We start from the raw sequence: 23,993 nt of genomic DNA, 5'->3' as shown, positions 1-23,993 counted from the left end.
CACCTGCAAAGTACTTATAGGGAATTAAGGAGACCAATGGCCTTTTCAATAATAAAAGAGCATTCCACTTGCTCATAGTCTTATTCAGAGCCAGTTGTGCCAGTCTTCAATATACAAATAATTCTAAAAATCTTCTCTATATATGCAGTAAGTTTTTAAAGCCCAAATCCCACCATAAAACCAGGTTTAGACTCATCAAATAAATGAGAAAATCTTGTGTCGCTAGGCAGAAAACACAAGGTATCCGAAATTGTACAGCATCACCTACATTAGAAGGTTTCAGTCCATCCACCGTTTTGCTTGGGGACTGCAGTACACCTGTTTTCTGGTGGCACTAGGTGCGCTGATGGGTTAAGACTGTTTTTTCGTGGCAGGATCCTGTTCAGAGGTGTGACATTAGTGGATCTCCACAGCACTGCCAGTACAGGGGTGTGGAAAATGGCATGCAGAAGCTATCAGTTGTCATAGGTAACAAGATAGAGATGATTCATCTGCATTAATGTCAGGTAATTAAAGTAAAATAAACAAATAAGCCTCATAAACCTTCTATTGGTTTTAATGGAAGTTAGATCAAGCAGAAAATACTATTAGCAATGCTCTTAAGTCTGTAGGAAAGGTAACTATGGAAGGAAGCTATTCATAATACAGAGCGCTGTAATAGGGAGACATCACTGAGGTCACTTTCTGCTTTAAAACCTAGTAAATCAGGATTAAGTCCACAAAATCAGAACTTATTTACACAAGTCTTGCAAGTCAAATATAGACATTAGCAGGAAATCAGACTTCAGTTATCCTTACCTGTACCTTTTCCAAGCTTCTTTTCTTCTTCTATCCCTATAATAACACTTGTGTTATCTCATATTAATGTTAGATAAGTATTGTTATTCTAATAACTAATTATAGGACTCATAATGCTAATGATGGCAATTCACTTTGTAATCGCATCTGTTAACTTTACAAGAGCTGTTTATTTTCTTTCTTGCTTTCAAAATAATCTTGATTTGTAATTAATCATGCGTTTTTACTTTTTTAATTAGAGATTTGCAGGGGATTTTTGAAAATAAAATGTCAGAAAGAATAAACAGGAACTGGCATGGCAATGCAAGAGAAAATATTTCTGTTTTCAATGAGAAAATAATTGAAAAAATGTGGTTATAAGTGACCAGTGGAACAGCTCAGTAACTTCTGTCATGAAGAATAAGTTGTTCTTTGCTGTTATAAAGTGTTCCTGGAGCAGCCTGAACACGTTCCTGCTCTTTACACTCTCAACCCTAAAGTAGTCTTTGCATATGTCATATGTTGCATTTTAATTTCAGGAAAACTGGCATTCATACTGATTCACACTGCCTGTTGGCTTCGCCCATTCCTTTGGGGAATGGACCTGTTGAAACACTGCACTGAGAGTTATCCAGGAAAGGCAAAATGTGGTGTGTTGGAGATCCTAAAGTGCTGCAATGCGCTCATGTAAGTGCTTATATATTTTCTTGTCTGTATTGTTTATATTGTTCTCCATAATTCTGTACTCTATAACTCTCATTCATGATCGCTCAGGAAGTATTTGCTCATGTGAATTTATTTCTTAGTCTTATGGGACAGCTGGATATGAGACGCTGAAGGCAACATTGATGTAAAAATAAAGATGCTCATTTTAGAAAGACAATCAGAGCCTATCATCCACAGTCTTTTTGTTTCCTATTCATTGGCCTTATGTCGAGGTAGATAGTAACAGAGCAAAGCACCTTTCAGAAAACAGAAGGTCCCCACAGGCGTACAAAAGGAGAAGGGAATTTGAAGAGCTTCCCCACGTCCCATCTGAAGGTTTTACTCACTTTAGCAAGAATTTACAACCACAGTCCAAGACGTACCTAAAGAAAACTTGGTTCAGCATGATGTGATGCTCCTGTACATTTTCTTCTGTCATTAGTATTGAAACAAAATTTTGAATAACTCTAATCTTAAATTGTATGTTATTCTCCCAAATCAGATAATTGTTCTAATAGTTAACATGTCATGTTTTTACATGCATAAATAGTCCAGCCAAGAAAAAAATATTATGGTTTCACTATATTGATACTTTCTGTTTCTTCAGGTAATGTGAAGAAGAGAAATAAAAAGAGAAGCTAAAATAGGAGAAATTGAAATCTCTGTACAAGACATTCATGACACCTCTACAGGAGTCAGGTTTCCATCCCTTATAACTAACAGTCTCCTTTGAACTTAAGGATTGATAGAGAGTCTGTTGTTAACGTCTTTAAAAATGTCTCCCTTTTACTAGGAATCTTTAAATTAAAAAAAAATATCTATTTTGCTAACATATTTCTTGGGTTTAACTTAGCTATCCAGAAGGCAAAGGTGGCTAAAACAAATCCCTGGTGGGGAAAGTTTCCATTGAACTCCCAGAATACTTACGTTATTCTATTAGGGATGTATTTTGATATCTTACAAGAGTACTGAAATAAATTGAAGGTCACAAAAACATTCATTCTCTAATTGCTTTATACGTTTCAGGTAGATATTCTTTCTAAAACTATAGCGTAGTATGGCAATCTTTTTCTGACACCCTTTTTGCTCTTTAGCATACATTTTTCCACTTCTCACTAAGTGACAATTTAAGCACTCTCAAACTTAATCCTTTTCATTTTTCATTGGGGGAAAAAAAAGTAACAGGGTTTTTGGGTTTCACTGTCTGGAGAGGTTTTTTTCTGTCTGTGCTCTTTCAATTTGCTAAAGTTTCTTCACATTTTCTAAATTGATTTCTGTTACAGCCTCTGCTTCCTAAAGCGTCCAGCCATTACTGTAAAGACCAAGAATTCCATCCAGATGGTTAATAAAACCTCAATCTGTATTTTTGTTCTGTTGAATTTTAAATGTATCAGTGTTTATCTGATTCATTCCAACATACCATCCACAACAGAGGACAGGAGACTCTGCATGCCTCTGCATGCAGCAGCCACTGTGTTATGTTATTTTGAGTTTGAGTTTTGTGTGGTGGTTTTTATAGTTGCTTTCTTGACAGCAGAATGTGCACTGCTGATCATGATGCAAGAAAGTAATTAAGATGAGAAAAAATTGATTCTTCTCGGTCTTTTTTTTTCTTTAATTAAAAACCCAAGACATATACCCTTCCTTCAGCCAGTGCTATGATCAGAAACATTTTCCTGTGTCTGAGAATTGGATTGAGACCTTAGTCTACATTCCTGTGTTTCAACACAGGATCAAAGCAGTGGGTTTGCTATTTGCTACAGAGCTTTTATCCATGGTGCAATGCAAAACATCAAACAAATCTCATTTGTTTTCAGCTAACACATACATAAAGAGACCAAGCCACTGTAATTACATGCATGTAACACAAACTGAATTCATTTGGATTTTTGTCTGCACAAGCAAAACATATTCATACCTTCAATATTCACAGCTAATGCCCAGTCGTGTATACTGATGAGTGTTGGCTGTGAGATGTTAAACAATTTTAGGACAGATATTTTTATTTTATAAATATTTTTTGGTACCAAATACCCAGCTCAAGTGGCTGTAAAAAGTGATGAAGGAAGCATCTTTTATTTATTTAGCTGTCTTTGCTACAAACAGCTTTCCAGAAGCCTTGTCTATTGTTTGGTTCTGCCCCTCCAACTGTCTGTGCTGCTAATCAGGATTTCCAAATGCTAAGTGTTAACACATAAAGCTTAGAGTTGAGAAATTCTGACTGTCATCACGAAGGGATTAAACAGAGATTTATTCAGGTAACTCAGAACAAATATTACTCTATGAGGTTTAAAACAAGCCATGCATCTCAATTACCAAACTTTCCCCTGCATAACAAAACACCCTGCCCGTATACTGCCCTGCATCCTGCCCTTTTGGCCAAAGTGCTTTGTTTTGTTGTAGCCTCATTTTTTTCAATCTTTTAAAAATGTGCATGGAAATGGTGTTACTGATAAATTAAAAATATCATTTTAGCAAATTACCTAAAATGCTAATCACCGGGAGACTCCTCTTTCTGAGATGCCTTCGTAGCAGTCAGCCCTGGCAAAGGATTTTGTGTCTCCTGAGCCATGCAGACACCGTACAGGACCTGGACCTAATCTTCACATCAGCTTTGGCCATACTCTCTGTTCAGTGATGGACTAGCAACTGGGAAATAAGAGCGAGGGGAAAAGTATCTGCTCGCTGATAAATCCAAGGTTTCCACAAGCACCAGCAGGTGCAGGCACGTGACAGCAGTCCCAGGGGGTCTGGTGGTGAATGACTGAGTAGGCACTGCAACCACCCGGACACACACTCACCAGAACCAGTGACTTCTGGCTGCCAAGAAAACATGTGTATGTGTAATGTAAGCACCATACTTCTGACAGTTGAGCTGTCCATACTGCATTCCATACGGTCTGTCATTGCCTGGGTCACTTTCCTAATCTTGAAGCCTCGGTGCAAGAGGTCAGTGAACACTGTAATTGCATGTAAGAGATGATCAGCTTTGGGCACAATTTATAACTAAGGTAACTAGTTGAGAAATGCACGGCTCATTTAATTTTAAAAAGAGGGTCTAGTTTAATCATTTATGCTGTTTAAATAATGAGATTCCACCAGTCTGAGAAGTCACTGAAATATTATGATATTAAATCTTTGCAAAGAGATTGAAGGTGAGGGGAGAGACTTTTTTGTGTGAGTAATAAAGTGCAAGGATTAGCAAAATGTGGATTAGTAAGGGTCTGCTGCATTCAATACAGAATTTAGGGTGAATTATTTACTGTTAGTATTACTTGCTTTCAGCTTATTAAAATTACCTCTATGAGTTGGTAAATAATAGAAAATACATTTGATGAAAGAAATGCTAATTTTTTTTCTAAGACTGTTATTTGAAGTTATTTAGCAAATTCCATTCACTATTCTCTATTAATAAATAGTAGGACACATTCAATAGCTCATGTTCAAACTTTGAAGCATTTGAAGCAGATGGATCGTATTTTGGGTTTCATCATTCATTTTTATTATACATGTATTCAGATTTTTTTGAAATAAACTTCATTCAAGACAAAGGGTGTGGGAGACAAACAGTAGGTTTTGGCCTGGGCTCCTGAGCTGAGAACTCAGCACCTGGATGACTGTGTTGACTGCACTAAAATAAACCACAGAGAGATGTCCTAAAATAATATGCTGTCTATTAAACTGAAAATTAGGCTGGAGCCTGACAGCCAGGGGAGAAGTACATAGTGACAATCAGAGAAAGTCCAGGAAAATACTCCTGGAGGTGAACTTGCCATGGGGATTGAAACTCATTGTGTTGTGTTAGGAAAAGCACTACCAAGGTCCTTCACAATTACCAGGGAGCTATAAACCTGTATGTGATGTGACACAGCGAGGGGAAAAATGTGGGGGAAATAACAACTGACTGCTTTGTTTTACAGGAGGCACACAAATCTGGCACCAGAGACAACAGCAGACTATTATTGTTATGCATAAATCTTGGACTCCTTCAACAGAATGAGAGTCAACACTTGTTCATATTTCATAGGTTCTGTTCCACATTTTGTTACCTTGATCCTTTATTGCTTCCATTTAATTACAGGGTAATCACCACTAAAGTTTATGTTCCTGTCAGTTGTTTTGCTTCTACAGGAATATCCATCAGCAGCACAAAAATCTCAGATACTCCACATGTCAGCTTACACCTATTTTTCATTTTGACATGGTTTATAGCAAATGTCATTATGGGATTGCATTTAAGCTGCTGGTGACAGCCTGTCATTGTTCAATTAAGTTTTTAGACACCTCTTCTAATTGTATATTTCAGCACTTCATATTCCTATGATTGCTGCTGTTTCTCACCTTCCCCCGTTGTTTAGAAGGCAGTAAAAATCTCTCTCCTTGCTTACAAGTATGAAGATTGCTTTGGCTTTATTTTGCAAATGTGACACTAGAATTGCACTCACAAAATCTGCAGGTTGCCCAGCCTGCACAAGGCAAACCTTCCTCATGAGCCCGAGGGACTGAGCAACTCACACATCCCTGGAAGATCGCCAAAGGTTCCTCAAATTTCCCCTCAAAATGTTGCTTTGGGGGAATCCCTACCTGGATAAGGGCACATTTCAAACATTGTGATAACAATGCCATTGGCCATGCTGCTGGAGTACTTATACACCATCCCCATTTCAAGGCGGGTGCTTTTTTGCTTCCCCCCTCCTCCGAATAGATGCCAATTGTTAAAACATTGGTAAATGGATATATAAGTAAAGTAGTTGAAGAATCAAAAAAAAAAATCCGATTGAATTATCTTGCTGAATAGAGGTAGCTGGCTGTTTTCAACATAACTATAAAAGAAAAATGGACTATTATTTTTTTACTGAAAAAAAGAAAAAACCCTGGTTCAGTTTTTTGTGTGTATGTATGGGTTTTCAGTTGGATTTTTTCTTTTTTCTTTGAGAAAAAGCTCAGGTTTCCCCAGAATCTTTTTTAGAGTATGCTAGAACGAAACATTTTGGAGCCCTAGAGAAGGAAATCTTTTATTGCTGAACCTTTATGGGATGAATGTCTTTGATTTACAGTACTTGTGAACCAGCTAGGAAACTAAGTAAACCCTTTTAATGACTTGAAATTCATTTCTAGATGTCCTTGAAGGGTCCTTGACTTTGAAACCTATTTTCTAGACTGGTTAGACAGGACACAGGTACTGTTTTGGGGAGAGTGATGAAAATGCTGACCTTCTCTTTTAAGTTTTCCTAGATGAATGCAAGCACACTCCTCCTTAGAACTGAAACAGATTACACTTCCTTGGATAAGAGAAATAAAACTAGCTGCATATAAGAAATGCGAACCCATTATAATCAGCAGCATACATTTTTCACAGCCACCATTGAATATGTTTTTCACACAAACTGAACGCATCTAGATTTCTTTTTTCCATAAGCCAGAACTCCATTTAATACTTAAGACAGCATGTGTAGGTAGGATGCCACACTGGGGAATAAGTTTTGAAACTTGGATCTCTGTTTAGGATAACTTGGTCTGTAAGCAGAAGTATAATGAATTCTCTTTTGAAAGTTTGCCTGTAATACTCAGGAGTTTGATTTTTCTTACACTTTCATAAGGGAAATAGACTGTAGTGTCTACTCACCCCTTGCAGTAGCACTTTACAACATTAGGCTATTTTTCCATGCAGTGTGAAAATACATTTTCATGACACACTATTTCACAGGGAGAAAAAAAACCCCACCTGTTCAGCACCTCTGTGCGAAATGTGAATTAATGATTCAGAGGAACTAGTTTAGATAATGTACAACTTCAAGGCACTCTACAGTCATGAGACTTCTTGAGGCAGCAACATAAATGAAGAGGTGCAGTGAAGCTGCTAACAAACAGATCAGCCCTCTCATATACCTGATGAGGCCAAACAAAAACTTCAGAGGCCGTGAGACAGGTCATGGCACGGTGGCAATGTAGCCCTCACCAGCACAGGCAGACTGAGTCGACGCTTAGCATACAAAACACACACCAAGGATTTAACAAAATATTTGTTACCCAATACGATCTTTGATTGCATGACACAGTGGCAAACATCTCTTAAATAATGTTAAATATTAAAAACCGTAACAGCAAAACTCTGCTTCCAGCAATACTGCAAACAGATTTAAATGGGCGTGCTAAAAACCATCTTTTTAGAAGGTGACATTTTGAGCAAAGAATTACTTAATTACATTTCTGGAGATTTATAAATGTTTCTAGTACTAATGAAGGAGATAAGAACATACAATAAATCTGTGCACATCAGTGTAGAATACATCTTCTAGATATTTATCCTCATACCTTCTCATATTTTCCTTTTGCCATTCCCTTTCTGGTCTTCCAACAGCCATCTTCTCCTAACTGTATTCATATCCTTTCCCTGTGCTAGATAAAATTTATTTCTTTTAAAAGTATCATCTATCTGAATACTGTGAAGGCCATATCTCCTTCCTTTTTTTGATGTTTCGTTAACCTGAGTTATTTCTCATCTAGTATAAATCATTATATCTTCAGAGCTTTTGTTGTCTCTGAGCTCATATACACCAAGATAAGATTTGAGATCCTTTCTGCTGGTTTTGTTGTTGGTTTTTGTTTTTGTTTTTGTTTTAACTGGTTGCCTTTTTTTTTTTTTTTTTTTACTGTGGTCTTTGGATTAGGAAAAGAAATCTTTTCGTGTGGTAGGAAGACTCTGACTCATGCTACTGCTTCTTAATAGATAATAATATTGCCTGTGGCCAGGATTTTCAAGATAGGTAAATTACACACCCAGCTCCCATCAACCTTCATTGGATCCTTTGTGACCTTTGAAGAAAATTGAGCATGCATTAATTTTTATTTTCTTGCATTTAGAGTATGTATTATTCTTACAACAGCCATCTTGGACACCAATGAAAGTAGAAGTGATAAGCAAATATTTATTTAAAGAAAGGTGAGCGAGCAAGGGAGCAACAGGCCAGAGAACAAGCATGCTTCCTCCTGAGAGAGCGCATAGCAATAGAGATTAAAAACATCAGCAGCAGAAACTCTCATAACAGTAGGATTTATTACAGGAAGAAATCTAGAAAGAGAATAAATGTTCACCTTGACACAAACTTTGTGGGGAAAAAACAATCTCTAGTAAAAGCCAATATTTCTACTAAACTTTGCAAGAAGCTGAAAACGTTTTGAGGGAGGGGAATGTAAAGGTATGTAAAGGTATACAGTCTCAACTGCAGCATTTATTAGTTGTTAGTTTGTCTAGGGATGTGAAAAGTTTTTAATTACTTGAAATCTCTAAGTTAATGTCAGTCCCTTTCATGAAAGATCATGTGTATCTCAATGGCGTGATGGACAGGGTGGTGGAATGGGGGAAAGCTCTGGGCTGTGCTATTTACACGTCAGACTGGAAAGTCATAAGGGACGCTACAGTCAAAAGAAAATTTAATTTAATCTTTATAGTGTTATGTATACATTAAGAAAATTAGTTTGCTTTAAAAGAAAAAAAAAACCAAAACAACAACAAACCTGCTTTGGCCAGAGCTACACAATCCTACCAAGCAGATTTGTTTAAACTAAACAAATGTGAGAAACCTTCCGCACCGTCCTCATGCTTATCACGTTCCTCAAGGCAAGACAGAGGAAGAAATAAATAAGGTGATAGCTTAGAGGGAATTATCTCTGGAAAAGATGTCATTGTCATTGGGAGAATAAAGGAGGCAGGATGACATGCAGGAGAAGAATTAGCATCTCAGCTCTTGACATTTGTTAGGAAGAATATAGTTGCCAGCAGCTGGAGACAATGCAGTACTCCAGCGCGTGGTGGAACACCACAGCAGCTGAAGATCTAATAACCTCCGTTGGCAAAGAAGGTGGGGGATTTAAAGAAAGTTTTCCTTGCATTAAAAATGAACACATAAATTTCAAATTTCAGCTACATTGTGTGACTTCTTGTTCCTTAGAACTGTGCCTTAGGATAAAGAGAAGGAAAGCCTCAAGTTGTAAACCAGGACAAGCTGAACGTAGCGTAAGGATACTCTTATCTGACAAGTTGCAAAATCAGCTTTACTATGAGACTTAGTTTAAAAATTCCACAGCCTTTTGCTAGGTGCAAAATTGTTCCTTGAATCCCACTCCCTGAATTCGTGTTTGCTTTTGGGGGCTACAGACGTGAAGAATAAGCAGCTCAGGGGTGTGATCAGTTATCCTGTTCCTCTTGAATCTGTGACTTTTGCTGGCTGCATCAGCTGCTCCGAGCGCGAGCAGAACGTTTCTAGGTTCTAGCGGGCAGCCAGAGCATGGAAAAAATTCTGCGCAGGACCACGAACAGGAGAGGACGGTGGTCCTTGGCTGAAGCAAATAAGCCCAGAATTTATTAGATTCAGGTGCAACTTCTGACAAGTCACTGTCTAAATATTCATGGAAAAAACCAAGTATTTGATAACTTTTAAATTGAGTCCTTAATCTCTGTAGACCTCTTATGCTCTTTTCCTTACAGAAAGGGGTTTAGGAAGTATAATATTACATATTCTGTACTTAAAACTGTTTAGAGAAAACATTTATGCTCAGGTATCAAAGAAAAAAGGTTAGAAATGTGTACTGGCTTAATTTAAAGGAAAATGAGAGAACTTTGGAGACTGAACTTCATTTCTTTCATGGAGGGTTCATTGAGATTTATATCAGACCTCATAAAAGCTGGAAGTAGCGTTCCAGCCTTCCGACAGCCCGAGAGCAGGAGTGACTTTTCAGTTTGGGATTTGCTTTAACTGCCTAAAGTCTCACAAAGGAAATTAAGTGCAGTCAACCAGATAGCATGTTGCATTGGTCACCACTTCTGCATTTGTATTTTAGCTGGATTTAACTCCTGACCAGCTTTAATTTACAAATATAAATGTTTTTGGCTACAGAATTCTGCGGAAAAGTTACATTTGTGTGTACCAGTGGTGGAATGGGAAATTCAAGTTTCCAATTCGTTTATGCAAGTACTTGTTTCTGCATATCAGATGGTAGGACAGGAAATGCCATTACTAAAAGCCTTGCAAACATTTACATTGTGAATAACTATTGGAACATCAAGATAAATATTTGGCCCTTACTTTGCCAAAATCTACCATGCTAACAGGTATTACCTCCTCCTGGTTATGAGCCTATTGATATTTCTGGAATTCAAGGGACAGTCACTTATGGTTTATGCCATCTTGGGTTTCCTAGGAAGCCACTATCAGCGTTAACTAGAGAGCATGGGTTTCCTTTTCTCAAATTACTGTTTGAGCTGGATTTTAGGGAAGGGTAAAGATTCTAGATTTTGGCACTTTTTTTTTTTTTTCCCCAGGTCTGTGCTTTCCAGCTACTCAATACAAACTCATGGGTTAAGGGCATATTTTTATTGAAGGGTTTTTCTCTGTGAAAGGAAGAATATTAGATACATTAGGAAGCAGGATACATGGGAAAACAATGTCTGGAAGCAGAAAATTCCAGTAATCAGTTAAGGTAAAGTCCCATGCCCCATCAGGGCCATGGTGAGGAGCAGAAGGGAACCTGGACAGCACAAGTGGTCCTAGGGCAGCTGGGGGGAGCCTGCTGCTATTTCCCAGGCAGGCATAAAGAAACCAAATGGAACTTGTAAATGTTTGTTTCCAGAATCAACTGGTAAATGCCAGAGAGTATATAAAGCTCATGAAATTGTAACTTGATGGAACATTATTTTGAGATCCTCAAGTAAGCACAGACATAAGTAGTCAGCTGAAATGAAGTCCAATATACATGAACTTCACTTGTCAGAAAAAAAAGGAAACACACAGATGTGGAGGAAAAGCTGTAATACATTAGACAAAATTGCTAATTTATGGGAAATAGTACTCACAGTAAAATCTTTGCTTTGTTTGATGGTATTACCAGAGCACCAGCGTGTAAGTAGACTCCAATCCATTCTGTTTTACACTTACATAATTTATTAGACTTTTAACTGTGATCTTTATTAATGCAAAGCTCTCTTCTCAATTTATGGCAGTTTTGCAATCATTACTCAGCCTGTATGGAATCATATATTTCTACGAATTAAACCAAGAGGCAATTTTCTAATTAGCATTACAACTGTTAATTTAATGAAAGATTACATGAGTTGCAGTGAACAGAGAGATGTGAGATGTAATACTATCAGGCATTCGAGTCAGACATATTTAAAATATACACTTCCTATTTTCTGAAATTCCCACTTTTAGCAGTCTCCAGAGTTTAGCAAGATCATAAAACTGGAGCAGCATTTCATGGAGTTCCTTTTAGTTAATATCACAGTATTAAATAAGATCTTTCCTGCAAGGGAAAGAAAATGATTGTTCTCTCTCCTAAGCTGACTATGTAAAATGTTCTTCAATAAACCCCAAGAAATTAATATTCAATGATTTACAGTAAATCTCCTGAGCACAGAGGGTTTGCTCTAGACAGGAAAAGCAAACACTTATGGGGTACATTATTATGATGGCTTATGCTAATTAAATTGAAGCAGAAATGATTAATTTATGCTTTACCATCAAGTGCAAAGGGGAAAATTCTTTCTTGGTTCAAGCTTTATCTTGTTAAGAAGATTTACCTCCTTATTTCCTATAATAAAGGGCTATTTTTGAGACTATACTGAGAAAGCAGAGGCTTGCAGAGCTTTTCTGCTAGTTGCCATGACACTTTGGATCTCAACCTCCAGTTCAATACAGTAGCTGCAATTAGGTTAATTAGAACATTATCTCAAAGTACACAGCTATTGTACAAAAGAAGAAACATTCTCACTGAATGTGCTGCCTAGTCACCAATAAATGATTTTTAAAAAAAATTACATTTGCTAATTATAATGAATAATTTATTTCTTACAGGGATGCTTGACATTTAAATATTGTAACTCGAAAAATAAATACAGGATCCATCTAATATCATCTTCGGACATTTGAAATTTTTCTGACCTTTTAGTTATTTTCTTCTATAAAATAAGGAGAGAAAAAGAATCCCTATTATAAAGGATTATACTATTTTAGCTCATTAGCTATTTCCATATTGAAACATCTTAATGAAAAAATCATACACATTTATATAAGTGTTAATCTTGTTAATGGATTTTTTTTTTTATAATGCTCCCTATTTCTGTCTATAAAAGGTGACTAAGCTTTTTCTATTTTAACTAATCACAGCACCTCGAAGCTCTTCTCTCAGGAAAAGAATCCATCGTGCCAGGTGCTGTACAAACTGAATAAACACAAAAAATAACAGGCAGGTGTAGGCAGAGAGAGAAATGCAGGAAATAAGGAATGAAAATGATTAGCATGATGAGCTGGGGTGTGAGTCCATCAGAGGCCAACTTGTCTTCATGTTGTTGTCATAGTAATTATGAAAAGGAAAGCTTTATGGAGAAAAATGCAATATTTTATGCATTTTCTGAAATTTTGGCTGAAGCATAGGAGGAAATGATAAGGTACCAGGAGCGTGCAGATGAAATGCATGGAAATCAACAGAACTTCAGTCACTGATGTCAAGGAAAGGCAGATCCAATTTTTGAGAACACCCTACAGAAACGGTTGACTTTGTTAACCTTCTGAGACAAACATGCAGCTGCCTAAAACCATTTTGCCCGGATGAACCCCAGTGACACGGCTGGCACTCAGAGCATACACATTACGAGCAGGGTACCTCTGTGCTACGTGGTGTGCCCAGCCAAGGTTTCAGACTGCCCTAGAACACAGAGAGGACCGCTGTTGTGTTCTGCAGTCTCTAAAACACACACACACAAGTGTGCTGGCCGTTTCCCGGAGAAGCTGTACACGCTCTATAAACGTGCTACAGGCGATGACTTAGAAGCATACATCTCATGAATGTCATAGCTGTCGTTGTGAAATATCAAATGCCAAGATTTTCATAATTTATTTCCACATATTTGACAGGCAGGGACTTTTTGAGGACAGAACTCTAAATTTAAACATTTATTTCTGCCTTTTTGTGTCTCAAATTTGTTCCCATTTCCCACCTCATTTATCAATCATTTTCACTAATCGTTACCACCTATATTTACCTTCCATAATCACTAACCCTTTTTTCTCCACATCTGAAGGTTGCTGTCAGACGTTATGCAAACTACAAATATCTGAGGTGAAAAGATGGAATACCAACCCCATTGAAAACACCTTCAGAACTCCCTTAACTTCAAGAAAGTCATGGCTTTGCTGATAAGAAGTGTTACTGGCCAGGTGCTCAGCTAAGCACATGAGCATAGCTCACCTAAGAGTTATGTTGCTCTTAGCTTCTAGGACATTTGCCCAAAATCCAAAAATACGGTTCATGTTTTAGGGAACAACTTGATGGTATTTGGATTTGATACATAGACCAGTTCAAACCTTGCAAGTCCATTCTTTCTCTTTTCCTATTCCTTCACTGATCTCCAAAGGATGATGATTATTATAACCTAATACTTTGGTTCTGTGAGGACTTCACTGACCTGGCACTTTAGGTATATCTGACAAGTTAGAAATGAACCCTATAATAATGATGAGTATATGAATGATAAATACAAATGCACATAAATCTCATCTAACACAGAATTCTCATCTCATGTAGACTAAGTGCACCACTAAATTCCAACACGGGCTCAAAGAAATTATTCTGCATTGTGAGCAACCTTGAAGACTAACAGAGCAAACAATTTCTGACCACAAGATGAAGAATTTTTACCAAAATGAGATTTTCTGGTTTCTTCTTTTAAAGAGGAACAAAAGAAGAAGAAGAAAAAAAAGAATAGTTTTAGGTTTGTTTAGTATGCCTGCATTTAAAAGAACTCATCTGTGATCTCATATTTCACGGCTATGCCACACAACTCCTCCTAGAAACAAACCTGATGTAAGCAGCCCAATGTAATTCGTAACTTTCTGTTGCCTGTTTCTTCATTTAACCTTTTCCATTGTTCTACCTGTTCAATAGTGTCTTTCCATTTATTTACAGGAGCTGTGTATGAGTGTATCCTGCAGAATAATACCATGTGTTGCTGTATAATTACAGTGAATCACAGAAGAAAAATGAAAGTTAATATCTCTTTCCCAAACTTCAACAACATAACCGTACCCTTTGCAATCAAGTCAGGCTGGTGGTAGGCGCTTCCCATCTGAATCTGCAGCACTTTCAGTTGTTTTCAGCTCCCCACTGTGAGAGCCAAAACAATAACAATCGCCTAAAGTTTTAACTCAAGGTAGCATTTGATCTCACAGCTGAAACTCTTTAAAACAAATAAACAAGGAAAAACCTTAAACTGCGCTTGTCAAGGCAGTGAAACGGACTCGTGAGGGAAGGGTGTAGTGGTGAAATGTGTTGATGTGGGTAAACTCACCAAGATCAAAGAAAGTAACATGTTAGTTTCCCAATGTTACTGTTTGGTTTTCTTCTGTAATCTCTAAGTTTCAGTGAAATCTATCTCCTCTTCTCCCAGGCAGCTATGGCTACTGCTGCCAACCCAGTTTCACATTGCTGTGATGGTAACAGATTACATGGATATCTCTCTTAGTCCCCCATTTCTGCTCATACTCACCCTAAAAACCATCTACCAGAAGCAAGAAAGCACATCCACACCTTATCTAACACCTTTTCTCCCTCTCCTATCCCTCTATCACAGTGTTTGTGCCCTTTCTTACCTTTTTGCCTGTCTAGCTAGGACCCTGCTCGCTTCACCCAAAGAATCTGACAAACTGCAGCCCCTCAAACCATGGCAGCAATATCTTCTGCCACTTGTGATCTGGAAACCATCAGATTTAATCTTAGATATTTATACTGCAAATTCTTCAGCTGACAGATTATCCATTTGTACGGCGCCTGGTGCAAATGGAAGCCAGTTCCCAACTGGCCATTTGGCAAGACTGACAAAAGGAAAATCCATTAGTGTATGCCTGAGACTTGGTGACATCCTTGTCAGACAGAAAAGCTCTTTTGATTCCCTGCTCTCAGTATTCAACCGATTTGTCAGGCAACGCCTGTACATAACCTCACTCTTCACCCTCAGCAGGTCTCTTACTAACAGTAATCCAGCACCCCCACTCCTCCGCAGAGCTGTCTCCTCCCCAGACACCCTTTCCTCATTCTGCAGCACTTCTTGGACACAAATAGGAGAAAAGGATGCAGTGCTGCTCAGATCAGAACAGGAGACGTACAAAGGAACAGGCAGAGGAGAACACAGACCCTCAAAGCCCAACAACCCTGCACCATCAGCAGCAGCGGCAAAAGCAGCAGATAGCTGGGTGCTGACAGGTGGAAACCTGGCAATGCACCTCACCTGCGTGATGCCACAAGCCCAGTCCTCAGCTTTACAGCATGTTAGGTGTTCACGGCTCAGACTAGCAAATTACAGTTGTTTATGGCAAATTTCAAACTCATTTACAACAAATATATCATTAAGAAAAAGGAACATTTAACCCTGCAAAGGTCACAATGTGTTTTTTACCAGAATATCAAAAGCAGTTTCCATTTTCTTATATGAAACGATAATTAGCGTTTTACAACCACGAGCTGAGGTTTCTAGCCATCAGCTCCAGGATTCTGCTCCCTACAAAACTGCACAGTGGAAGTTACAGCTTCCTCACAGCTGTAATCATCTACCATGCCTCTGAACAAGGAGGGGTCAGTGTCCTTGATTAGGTGCTTATACTACCAGGTAACAGTCCCTCTATTTATGTTAAAGATCAGACAACTGTGTATTAGATTTACTTATATTGGTTTATATACTTTAAGCTAATATTCATGCCATATATTCTTTCTTATAGAAGCAGTTCACAATTTTCTTGAGTACTCTGTCTTTAATTCACTGATGCAATACAGCAATTGTTGATTTTTTTCCTAAATTTAGTAACAGCAAATGTGACTTCATTAGCGTATCTGCCTAGGGTTTGCTTCACAATAAATCCTGCATAAAAGCTGCAGGCAGCAGTATACTACTATACATAGTATAGTATTTTTATTTATGCTAGGGTTCCACCCAGGGGCAGCAAAAAGCATCAGGCCCTTCAAGCATACAAGGATTGCCTGGCCTTTATTCCCTCTTTGCTTTATTAGGATCGTTCCCCCCCAAACCAAGTGCATTTAGAGATTAAATGAATTTCAGTCCTTAGGGGAGGGTATGAGAATGGTTAAAACTGGTATCAGTGGGAGAAATACAAGCAAGGATGCAAATTCACAACATCAGTTCATTGCTTCATGACCTATCACTTGTTCCTTGTGAATTTTATGTGGGAACTGATTTATAGGGCAAATCAATCACTGTAGCAGAAAGAAACCTGTCCTTAAAACTGTGTGAAAGCATCTGTCTGTGACAGCATACATGCAGCATGAATAAAGATCAAGCACAGAGTTCTTTGCTTTAGAGGCTTGCCAAGGGTTTATATATATATATATAAAAACCAAACTCAAAACAGAAACAGAAAGAAACAAACCTTAAAGCATTTGCCAAAACCATTAAGAAAATGTTGCTACACACTTAACACATGAGTACTCAGGAAAGGAAGACTGGATGGAAGCACATATTAGTGTACAATTAGAAATTTTAAGAGGTATTTTGCTCCTTATCAGTAGTACAGAAATACTGACAGACACCACTAGGGGAAAAACCTTAACTACGCTCCACATTGCAGCAAAGGTTACAACAGCAAACCTTACTTCCAGAAGTAGACCACTGAATTGAAAGAAATGTCTCCCAGTAACACTTGCTAGGGGACAAGCTGAGCCCTTTGCAGTGGGTGTGTACGTGGTTGCTTGCCCCACTAGCCACGGGGCCAGCACCAACCTACAGCCCAATGACTTTGTTCTTGTTGGAAGAGGTCTTCCAGCATAAGTGACCCTCACAACTGTGATGCTTCCTTCAACCCAGATTGCCATGCCCAACTGAAAAACCCAGATCTAATTTGGTCCTCTGAAATAGATCAAATTCTAAGAACTCATACACTGGGTTTGTTGGTTGTTGTTTTGTTTTGTTTTTTTCACTAAGGACTATTTTTTACATTGAAAGCAGTGAAGTGCTGGAGACTACATTATTCCCATATAAAGTCCAAACTACTTTATTACCACCGACTTTAAGAGACTCAGGCATGATGATGAGGAATAGCTAGAGCCAGACAGATGTACACCTACACCTCAGACATGTGCACTCAAGTATTGGTGTCATCATGTGCTGAAGCAGAGACAGTAAATCAGTGAACTGAGGCACTTTGCTCTGGTAAGAGAGAAGTATGGGTTTCATTATCCCAGGCCGTCTCAGGGTAAGAGTCTTAATGGCTGCAGTGAGCTCAGTGGGAAAGGAGAGTATCTGAAAGCAAAGGAAACCTCTGATGATTTTAAGTACTTTAATTTTTATCCCATAAACGATTCAGATGGGATGAGCTATGTAATAGCTTTTTTATGATAATTACGTCTATTTGTTTGGTCTTTTACCAGATCGTTAAAGCTACTGAGGTTGCTGGAGAGCCAATTTTTTTTTTTCTTGAACTGTTTTAGCTGTTCTTATTTGATTGCTGGAGTTTAGTGATGATAAAGATTTAGAAGCAGCCAAGAAAAGCTATCTTTAAATGTTTGCTTTCTGAATATAAACAGTCCCTCCCTCTTGAAATAATTTCAGAGACAGTTTTTTCCTGTATTAAAAAGGGGAAAACACCACAGAACAAGCCGTCTAGAAAATGTAACAAAAAAAGTTAATTTTTTTCCCCACGTAATGTTACAGTCAAAAGGTGGAGGCAAGCAGAAAGAAAAGCATTTTAGTAATGAGGTCTGGCGCAAGTTCAAATATAAATGTTGCTTCATGCATTGGGACTGCAGGATCCGGTCACAGGAATGAAATCAAGAGTAACTTCATTCCACCCAGACTTCAGCTCTGGAAACAATTATTAATTTGACTTAAATTCTTGCATGGGATTGCTTAGAAAAACCATGAGATGGGGTGGGTGGAGAAGGGTGAAGGGATGTATAGATGCATGTACCTATCTATGAGTGCTTCCATTAGAGCATGGAACTCTGAACTCAAGTTTAACCCCCCGTCTCCAATATGTCACAGTACAGTGAGACTGGTTCAAAGGAAATTAAGCTCTGAGACACCTCTAGAGCAACACTTCAGTTTTACCATTTAACAGCCCGAGGAATCAAAATATGACAGGAAAATACCAATTTACTTACACACTTACTGCCCAAAGTTTTGAACACACAATTAGTTTTAGGTGGGTAGATTTTTCTAATTATAAACAGTTGTTGGTGTTTACGAATCTCAGTAGCTTTCTGTAGCACGCTGAGTCCAATGACAGCATTTGCCACCTGCATTGCAATTCTCAGAAATTTAATTATAATACCGTGCACATATCCCTGCAGTTTGAGCATCAGTTGCTCTGCTATCACATTAATATTATTTATTGTGCCTGCTTAACCTTTGTATTTTCTAATAAGTTTTCAAAGTGGTTTTACATACATGGCTTTGTGTACTACACAGCAGTATGAAATTTAGACAGAAATTTACATCATTCTCTGAGGTGTACACTTGTCTTTCATTAAATATCATTTATCTGTATATCACCATCTTTTTTCAAATTCTCAGCCGCATCTATATGCAATTCAGTTTTCAGGAAGCAGAAGTTCATGTAGCACATTAGAAGTTATTTGTTTCCTTCCATTAAAACATTCATTTCCATTTTTAATACCACAAATCTTCCCAAAATGAAGGCATTTAAAATATATTTTAGACCAGTATTATTCAAAAAGGAACACCGATTGTTTGTGGGGCTATTTATACACAACTGTTGCATACGACCAGTCATTTCTTAACTAATCTCAAAATACCCAGGGGCCTGATGTCTGGTCGGCATTGCCAGAATCCCAGTGCCACTGCCCCAGAGTGCAAGGCAGGACATGAAGGTGGACAAGACACACATTTTAAGAAGAGATGCAACAGCCATTGATCCATCATCTCCACGGCCAAGATACAGCACAACCTACCCCACAGGACCCATCCACCAACCTCCCCTTCCCGAACCTGTCGGTACTTGTCTGAGCTGGGTGCCTGATGCAGGGACTCGCAGTGCTGAGCAGTTTTGACACAGCTCTGCATCAAAGCACCTGAAATTTGTCTTCTGCTTAAACACGAAGCATGTGATGAAGGGTAGCCCCACGCAAAATGTTCACCTGAAAAACTGGTGTTGATTTTTTTTTTCTTTCTCTACTGCTATCATAAAACCTCAAATATCAGCCAATAAAAAAAGCAAGATTTTTTCCCCCTCCTGGTTCTTCTTAATAAAAGCAGCAGCTACTGAGAACTAGAGCAAAAGCAGTGTTTATACCCACTGTGATTCAAAAAGAAAAACATCCAACTTCACAACATTAATTGTCCTTGGGGGGGGGGAGAAGTTTTAGTACTATAAAATAAGAAAACAGCCACTGTAAAAACCAAGATGAATTTATTATTGATATTACTATTTAAGATAGTTCAATTAGGGGCAGCATGTCTAAACTATCCTGCTGACACTGCTTCTCTTTGTGGTGCCACCAACACAAATTCCTGGACCATCCATACATTATGAAAGACTTCCAGCCACCCTCACCTGGTGTTCTGGATGGCTTTCAGCCATCAGGATCAAAGGAAATTTGTTTTGCATTTGCAACCTTGGCAGGAAAGGAGAGTCAAAGCATTTGTGCAAGGGATTGTCATGCAGGTCCTGTGGTGAAGTTGACATACAACTGCCCTGGACACTGTTGTACAGCCTAATGTGACACTCCGCAGTGATTCCCAAAGGCATGTACCTAAAAAACATAATTAAAAAAAATCCTATCTGCTACTTCTTCTTTAACATGTGCTTCAAAACCAATAGCTTTCTAACTGGGTTTCTCAAGCACTTTCAGAGAGAATTTGAGAAAACATATTTAATTTTTGTGGTTATTTACGTACAACTAAAGTATTGAGGCAATAATGAATGTGGTTAAATTAAGTTCTGGTGCATGGAATCTATAATCTATAACCAACAATTCCTGATCTTTTTTTTTTTTTTTTTTTTTTTTTCTTCTTCAGAATTTGGCTGAAGCAACATATACTGAATACCTCAAAGACCTAGGACATGGTAAGTATCTGGGCAGAGACTCTAGGTCTTCTAAAATAACCACCCCTATAAGAATACCATCAGGTTAGAAACCACTACTGACAGAGAACCCAGATCAACATCCAGTACTGCCAAACTCATTTCACTCTTCAGGCAAGCGGGCAGCATTTCCAAAGAGATGCTTGTATCCTTTCCTTGGCCCAAGAAGCTGCACATAGAAAAAGCTCAATGGCTACTTTCAGTTAAATATTGTGTGTAGAACGGGAAAATTAGAAATGAATTTAAGCAGAAGAGAAGATATGAGCAAGCAAGGTGTGCTCCAAGCTGTAGCACTTTCTGCTTGTCATCCTCAGGAAATCAAGCAAAGCTCTTGATATTTTTTGTATTGAGGCAACACCAGAAATAGCTCATGTAAACCTTATATCACACACATGAGCAAAGCAAACAATCACATCAAAGCTGAGACTCCTAGAGATACAGAGATGTTTCATCCCATAAAGCAGCTACTGTATCTCCTTCGGCCTGGCAGTCACCGGCTCTGAGAGTTGGAACAAGACTTTATTTCTGTCGAAGCAATGGCAAAAGGGGTCGTCAGTGCTGAAAGGGCTGGTGAGACAAAGCTGCTTGAATATGCTGGCACTCGGGCAGGAAAGAACGAGACTCACACATTTGGGACCCAGCCCCGGCACAGTCCATGCCCACGTCCCCACACGTGCCACACTGCGAGGCTACAATCCAGCCCTTGCTGACTGCCCTGGGGGAAAGAGCATCTGCAAAGCCCTGCATATGCTTATGAATTTCTCCTAGCCTCCTCCACACCATCAACATTTTCTTAGATGTTTTTCATGCAGAACACCACGAATTGCAGTCCTCCAGAAATGGCTGAGCTCAATGCGTTTGCCCTTAATGCCTTTTTGACAGGCAAGGGCCAATGAACACAACATATGCTGACAAAGGAATTGCTAATGATGAGTAGAAGAAGAAATGACATTGTTAGTTCTGTAAGATTCTTTGCTTTAAAACTGCTTGTGCCAATACTGGCACATATTTCATATCTTTAATGTTCAACCTTGCTTGCCATTATAAAGCAAATATTTGTCAAATCCCTGTACTCTCTGAAGTTTTGCTGGGCTTACGGCGGAAATTTCTCTGCCGCCTTAGACTCTGATGTGTCAGAGGGAGACTGCAGAAATTCAGAGCAGAAAACGGGAGGTCAGGCCTAGGTGGAGAAAGAAAGAGATCTGAATAGTCTGAATCAAACCTGAGCCAAAGTAGTGGCTGAAGTCGCCAGGTCCATTGCCACCACATGGTGTGATCAAGGGAGGGACACTGAGGTTTTGAGATGCTTCCCAGGGGGGTTCAGAGCCAGCCCACTTGGGAGGTCAATCAAAAAGTGGTAGAAGGTGCAGCTGATTCACTAGTTTCTATTCAGGCATTTCTACCCAGCCACAGATCTGGAAGTATCACGGTGTGTCTTCCTCTAACACCTCTCTGCAGTTCTCCAAAAGCGCAGTTCCTCAATAAAACACCTCATACAATACCATAATAAACGGTTCCCGTGTTCTCAGATGGTCAGTTATGATTCTAAACTATCAAACAACATTTATTCAAATGTATGCCTATGACTGGTATTTCAGAAATGAAACAAAGGAGAATGTTAAAGCCGAGTCAAAATTTTGGAAGCCTTCCTTCCACTCATTTTATTTTCCAAAATATCAAATTGATTTTTAAACACACATTGTATTGGCTTCCAAGATGTTCCTAAATTACTTTGGCAATTTCTGCTGTGGCCATTGAAATGGCTTAAGACACCTTGATAATCTGAATATGTTGAATACCTATTGTTTCTATTTACATAAAAGCGTTTTGCCGTTTTCAGAGCTTACTCACTTGTTTTCTCTACAGCAAAGGCAGAGAGTGGGAGCCAGAGTCTACCAACACATTTAACAAACAAAAGAACAAGGAGATAAAAGATGTAGGAAAGTAGAGATTTTAAAGTATCTGTGTGTCAAAGAGCTTTCAAAAAAACCATGGATTTAAGCTACCTTGAAAGCAAAACATTTAAGTCTGTAATTAAACAAAGGAGGAGAATTTGAAACTAAATGAATTGCCAAAATAAAATGGCTCTGATTGTGCTTGCCAATATTCCCTGCTTTATTCCAATTGACCATAACTTTACAATTTGATGTTTTTATTTGCACTAGTCAGTTGGAGACAATGTCAGTGTTGATTCCATAAGAATTTTGAGACTAAAAAAAAGTCATGATTAGCATATATACGGTCATAAAAATAATTATAATTACTGCTTAGAGGTAGAAGAGAGTTAAGTTTGATTGATGGAATTAATGAAAACATGGACAGTTCCAACATACTAAATAGCAGAAACCTGGAGTATTAACTACCTACTATGCAAAGTTATAATAATTACAGTAAGAGCTAAAAAGATTAGTATTCAAAAAGAATAACGTACCTTAGAGCCTAAAAACACCCATTGCGATTTATGAATGTATTTTCAACTGTTTATATCATTCTCAGAAGAAAAATAACATTTTGATTAACTTCCAAAGTCTCCTAGATTAATAGGTATTTGCAGTCTTACAGAGAGTACAATCAATCCCTCTAATCTTGTTATCAGATGCTAAACAGCTGGGTGACCCGATTTAAGTGTTATGATTTTAAGGAAGTAATAATGTATAATAGTTTCCAAATGCCTGCTAAGAATTTGCAAGCTGTATAATACACCGAAAGATATGCAAATAAATGACATTAAAAGAAACATCATAATTAGCATTGGAATGTCTATAAAATGCTTGTGCAGCCATAAGCAACCTGATCTTATTTCGGTTGTGTTTCTTTTAATTTATTCTCTCTTTAAAAGACCTGCAACGCAGTAATGATATACTTAGAAGCCCAGGTGAACCCAGCTCTGTAAATGGGCAGATTGTTACGCTGAACAAAAGCTTTGCATTCAGCTGTTGGGAACCCCTGAAACAAACTGACCACAATCTGCAAGAATGATAGAAGATTAACACGCAAGGTGTGCACCCAAACTATTTATTGTTCTTCTCCAGACACTCCCTTAACGTAGCCAGAAAACTCAAACCCAGGTCGGAGCAGCACCGTGCTCCCTGTGTGAGGTCCATTTGCAGGTCCCTTTGGCCTGGCTGCCCTCCCATCCCTTGCTGCTTGGCCTCTGGGGGGCATTTGCTGCATTTTCTATATGATTCCTCAGCCTGCTGCTCCTCCCTGAGGCCCTGCAGCTCCCACGCAGACCAAGGCACCCAACGCTTGCTCTGTTATGTGGTGGCCATCCAGGCGAACGGCCCAAGGCCTTGGTTCTTCTGCCTACCAAGGACATGGGGACCCCCTGCAGCTCACCTCTTCTACACACAGGTTTTAAAAACAAAGGCAGGATATGAAAGCTTGTTGGTGACAGCATAGGAG

The sequence above is a fragment of the Falco rusticolus genome, chromosome 13 (assembly GCF_015220075.1).
Source record: "Falco rusticolus isolate bFalRus1 chromosome 13, bFalRus1.pri, whole genome shotgun sequence".
Lineage (NCBI taxonomy): Eukaryota > Metazoa > Chordata > Aves > Falconiformes > Falconidae > Falco > Falco rusticolus.
This window is presented reverse-complemented; position numbering follows the sequence as displayed.